Raw genomic sequence first — 6,136 nt, forward strand, 5'->3', positions numbered from 1 at the left:
AAAAAAACCAAAAACAAATAATAATAATAATATAATAATAATTGACAAGGAGGTGTTGGTGTGAGCCTGTGGCTCTAGTTTCTATGGAGACAAGAGGATTATTTGAGCCCAGGAGATTGAGACCAGTCTCATTTATTTTCTTCCTTCCTTCCTTTTTTCTTTTTATTTTCTTTCTTTCTTGCATTTTTTTTTTGAGACAGGTTTTCTCTGTGTAGCCTTGGCTGTCCTGGAACTCACTCTGTAGACCAGGCTGACCTCAAACTCAGAGACTCCCAAGTGTTGGGATTAAAGATGTGCACCACCATGACTGATTTGTTTTCTTTCTTAGAAAAGATTTATCTTTATTGTTTTCAATTATGTGTATACATATGTGTGGGAATGTGTGTGAGTTCAGGTACCCCTGGGGGCCAGAGGCATTGGGTTTCCCTAGAGATGGAGTTGCAGGTGATTGTGGACCACCTGCAGTGGGTGCTGGAAACTGGATTCTGGTCTTCTGTAAAAGCAATACACTCTGGGTCACGAAGCCATCTCTCCAGCCCCTCCAAATATCTCTAAGTTATATCTGGTGTGTTGAATTTGGACATGATTAAAGCCGAAACCATGTCATGATTAGGGTTAGCATCATTAATGAGTCAATAAAGCTACAATTAAGGCTGGACATGAGGTGTTTGTCCAACATCTTGCCATTGTAGTTGAGACAGGAGGATCAAGAATTTGAAGCCAAGAAATTGTCTCAAAATTGTCCTAACAACTCTGTCTTCATGGTCTTGTAGGTCATCAAGGGGCTGCATTCGATCAACTGTAATTTGTCAAATAAAATCCTACATCTCAGGCGAGTTAGTTGGCTTGGTTGGTGAAAAATGCCACCATGTAATCCTGAAGACCCAAGTTCAATTCCCTGAACCCACCAAAAAAAAAAAAAAAATGGAAGGAGAGAACTGGTTTCATATTGTCCTCTGACCTTTACATGTGTGCCATAGTGTGTGCACGTGCACACACACATTTAAAAATGCACACACACACATACACGCACACACGCACACAAACACGCACACACACACGCACACACACACGGACATACCACACATGCATGCACACACACACGCACACACACACGCACACACACACGCACACACACACGGACATACCACACATGCATGCACACACACACACACACGCACACACACACGCACACACACACGCATGCACACACACACACACACACATACCACACATGCACGCACACACATACACACACGCGCACACACACACGCACACACACATTTAAAAATGCACACACACACACAAACACGCACACACACGCACACACACACGGACATACCACACATGCACACACACACGCACACACACACGCGCACACACATGCACACACACACATTTAAAAATAGCTACATCCTTCCCAAGAGTAGCTGAAGGCCAGCCAAGCAGGTTGATTTGGGAGTGCTTTGGCTAAGGCATGAGGTAACCTTTATTACTAAGTGTCAGAGAGTAATTTCATATTTTCACTGTGCATGGAAGTAACAGAGACGTGGTGACACACGTGACCGTGCTCCAGGAAAATGTCACTTACTACGTCAGGAGTGGGATACAGGGCTGTGAGCCCAGCACCAAAGGGGAACCCAGAAGGGTGAGAGTTCCTGGACAAGCTGGGCTATACTGTGACACTCTGTCAGAAAAATTAAGGAAGGGATGGGGCAAGCAACAGAACTTTCACAAAAATTGAAAAACATAAATTTGGCTTGTAGCCATAGTTGGTTAACCCCATTTGGCTCAATGTGTAGTAAGTGTCTCATGGCTGTTTTCAAATGGCAATTTCAAAATAAGTTCTTTATTTATGGTTTCACACAGTGCAGAATGTGGAAATCAGGGAGTTTTTTAATGGTCAGTCACTCAAAGTACAGTCTTATTTTCCAGCGTGGATTCTATATTTAATGCATGTTTGTTGAAGAAATGAATAGCCAGGCATGGCAGCTCATATTTCTAATTATCGGAAGAGAGGGAGGGTAGGAGGATGTTAAATTCAAGGACAGTATAAACTACTACCACAAACAAACAAATAAACACCCCCCCAACCAATTAAACAGTAACCCTCTCCGCCTAAACCAAGCACCAACATGGCATAGATATTCCCACGTTTCCCAGCAGGTGGCGCAAGAGGCTAATTCACGGCAAAGAACTCCCGAAGCATCTGATCACTGGTGGGTTTACCTTCTGAAATGTTGCTTTTACAAACAACCCCACAAGTTTGTGCAATGACTTATGTTGACAGCATATTAAAAATATCCCGGGGGGGAAGCGATTTGTCTTATTCTTGACTAGCATTCCTGAAGCGCAGGTTTGTAATCTCAGCAATCAGGAGGTGAGCAGGGGCATCAGAAGGTCAAACTGCTCAGAAGGTTCTGAGCTGCAAAGTGAGTTCAAGGCCAGCCTGGAATATGACAGCCTGTCTCAAAATCAAAAGGACAACTTATCAAAAAGTGGAAACATAGCTGGCGGTGGCAGCGCACGCCTTTAATCCCCCCCCCCCCCCCCCCCCCCCCCCCCCCCCGCTCCCGCACTCAGGAAGCAGAGGCAGGTGGATCTCCGTGAGTTTGAGGCCAGCCTGATCTACAGAGTGAGTTCCAGGACAGACAGAGATACACAGAGAAACCATCTCGAAAAGTGGAAATGGGTAAATGAATAATTCTCTTCTTCCGATGATCTTTTGAAGATTACATCGGAGGTACTGTTTACTGTTGTAGATTTGTGGGCTCAGTTCTTCAGGAGAACGGGCCAGTTCACAGAGATGGCTTCCAATGCGACCTCTAGGCACAAGAGTGTCCCCTAGAGGAGAAATGGAGAAGTGAGGTTTCTTACTCCGCACTGACTACACAGGGGTTCAGACTATGAAAATCAAGCTGGGCGTGGCCAGTACGTGCAGGCCCAATTACTCTGGATCTCTTGAACCTGGAGGTTGAGTACCGCTTCAGGGTGATACACTGAGACTCCATCTCAGAAAGAAACAAAAAACAAAAAAACCCAAAACAGTGGTAATGTTTATGTTATATGCTTTTGCCAAAGTAAGTTAAAAATAATTTCCAAAAATGTATTACCTTACAGGTCTTGAGGTCAGAAGTCCAAATAGGTCTCACATGCTAAAATTCCTATTGGCAGAGATGTGTTCTCTTAGTAGGTTCCAGGGGTGTGGTGGTTTCTACCTGTTTTTACTGGCGGTAGAATGCGAGTCTTAGAACCGAGTGGCTGAGGCCCCCCTTTTCCTGGTGTTGGTCAGTCATGGGCTGGTCCTGAACTCTAGGGGCTGCGTCCGTGTCTCTCCCTCATTTTTCAAGACAACAATGTCAGGTGGTCTTTCTTTTGTGCCAGAGGGTGACTGGCAGGAGCTGGTTCTCTCCTTCCACCATGTGGGTCTTGAGGTTTGAACTCAGGTCCTCAGGCTCTGCAGCAAGCTCCTTTCCCTGCTGAGCCCTTTCTATGGCCCCCATGGGGGTATTTCTTTGGTCTCTTCCTTTACCTACCTCTTTCTAAAAATTTTTTTTTCTTTTTTTAAGTTTTGAGACAAGGTCTTGCTAGGGAGCCTTTACTGGCCTAAAACTCTCCATCCTCCTGTATCAGCTAAAAAGGCTGGGTATGACAGCATTCTACTGCAGTTCCAGTGCGGGGTTGCAGAGACAGGAGGATCTCTGTTTTGCTGGCCAGACTGTCTCAAAGGCAAGATGCGCAAGTCTGGAGCTCTTGATTCAACCCCTGGCACCATGTAAAGATGGAAGGGGAGAACCGACGCCACAAAATTGTCCTCTGATCTTCAAATGTCTACAGTACATGGACAGGCACACACACACACACACACACACACACACACACACGAGGGCAGACATGGTGCACACACCTTTAATCCCAGAACTTGGGAGGCAGAGGCAAGAGGATCTTTTGTGAGTTCGACACCACCTTGGTCTACAGAGTGAGTTCTAGACCAGCTATGGTTGTAGAGTGAGACCTTGTCTCAAAGCAAACAAAACCAAACCCCCCCCTCCCCAAAATAAAGTAGAGAAGCAACTGATGAACGTACCCAGTGTTGACTTCTATCCTTGGTACATAAGCACATGTGTGCACCGGCACCTGACTCACAAGTGCACACAAGCGTGAAAATGTACAGACGTGAGAAACAAACGTGTAGAGCTACTAAGATTGAAATACTCATTACAGCAGACTAACCTAGTTCACTTTGACTTATAGAACTTGTAACAGCAAAAATAGGGAAATTACCATGTTTCGAAAACAGCCAATGAGTGTAGCTCACAACATAGCTCAGAATGAGCATGCGTTTAAGCCCAGCGCAGGACTAAGAGTTGCTAGGCAAGCACTCTGTGGATCGAGCCAAGCCCAGGCCACACCCAGGTCCAATTTTCACGTCTTGAGTGGAGACTTTGCTCTAGACTGACGGTTTTCATCTGTCAGCTAGACTGAATTATGGAAATCGGCTTTGCCCTTGGGTGGAGTTGACAAGTTACAGGCCAACTCTGGAGCCGACACAAAGACAAGTTAGGCAGGGGATGGGGACTGAACACGGCCATGGGGACGGCTTGCCCAGCACATTGTCTGAGCCCTTCAGGAGCACGGAGTGTAATTAGGAATGCAAGCAACGGATATGGGGAACTGATGAAGGTGTAGGCTGGCTGCCCCCTGGCACCCCCGCTGCCCCTTATGGCTCTCCTTTAGTTACTTCCATAAAGAATTTTCTTTTGGTAGCGAGCACCTGCTTTTGAGCTATAGTCCCAGCCCTTGTCATGTTGTCTATGAACCTTCAGCTGTGGCTCTGGCTTGGTGTGGGGTAGGTATTCAGTAAGCACGATTCAGAAAAAGCCTATTTTTGATAATAGTTATCAAAAGTATTTATTTAAAAATGATCACACAGTAAGACTGACCTTTTTGGAATGCATATCTAAGAATTTTAATACACATAGTGATTTATTTTTTAAAAAATATTTATTTATTTATCATGTATACAATATTCTGTCTGTGTGTATGCCTGCAGACCAGAAGAGGGCACCAGACCCCATCACAGATGGTTGTGAGCCACCATGTGGTTGCTGGGAATTGAACTCAGAACCTCTAGAAGAGTAGGCAATGCTCTTAACCTCTGAGGCATCTCTCCAGCCCCATAGAGATTTCTTTCATCAGCCTGAGAATAAGAACGGTTTCATTGCCTGCCCCCAACTTCATTTTAGTCCCTTCATAACTACATCTACTCCCTTCCTCAGTTCCCTGCAAGCACTTAGAGAGTCAACGTAACCATGTCATAGAGGGGCCATCAAGGCGGCTCAGTGGGTAAAGGTGCCTGCCACCAACCCTGACAACCGGAGTTTAATCCTGAACCCTAAATGGTGGAAGGAGAGAACTGACTCTTAAAATTTGACTTCTGACCTCCATAGCGTTCCAGCATGCATGTAATAAATGGATGTAGTAAGAAGACGGTGAATGCTGCCAAGACGGAGGGCGTAGGTTGGTGAACCGTAGGTTGGTGGACCTGCCCATCCGGCGTGCTGTATGCCTTGGCTTCAACCCCACAACACCACGAAACGGAAAGAACCACTCAGCTCCTTTTTGTTGCTGAGTAGCACTTAGTACCTTTAAAAAGTGTTTTTGAGTACCTACTGTGTGCTGGGCAATGCACCCCGTCCTAGAGTATAACTAAGGACGGCCAGTCTTGATGGACGGATGGAGAAGATGCGTCACATGTGTGCGCATGAGCAGACTGTTATTCAACCAAAGAGAAGGAAATGATGTTGTCTGCAGTAAAATGGAGACTATGTCTCAAAAACAAACAAATAAAAAAAAAAACAAAAGAAAAGAAAGAAAGCAGGAAGAGCAATATTTGAGGGTGGGAGAATCAGTAGGCTGGGAAGGACCAAAAGGGACCGAGAGCCACATAATTTTAATACACGCTCACGTGGGAAAAGGAGGAAATATACAAACCCACTATTTTGTACAAATATTGCAAGTAAATATTTTTAGATGAAAAAGAGGGTTGTGAAGATGGCTCAGAGAGTAAAGGGGCTTGCTGCCAAGCCTGACGACCTGGATTTGATTCCTGGGACCTACCTGGTAGAAGGAGGGA

This window comes from Microtus pennsylvanicus, chromosome 5 (genome assembly GCF_037038515.1).
Source record: "Microtus pennsylvanicus isolate mMicPen1 chromosome 5, mMicPen1.hap1, whole genome shotgun sequence".
In the NCBI taxonomy this organism is placed as follows: Eukaryota; Metazoa; Chordata; class Mammalia; order Rodentia; family Cricetidae; genus Microtus; species Microtus pennsylvanicus.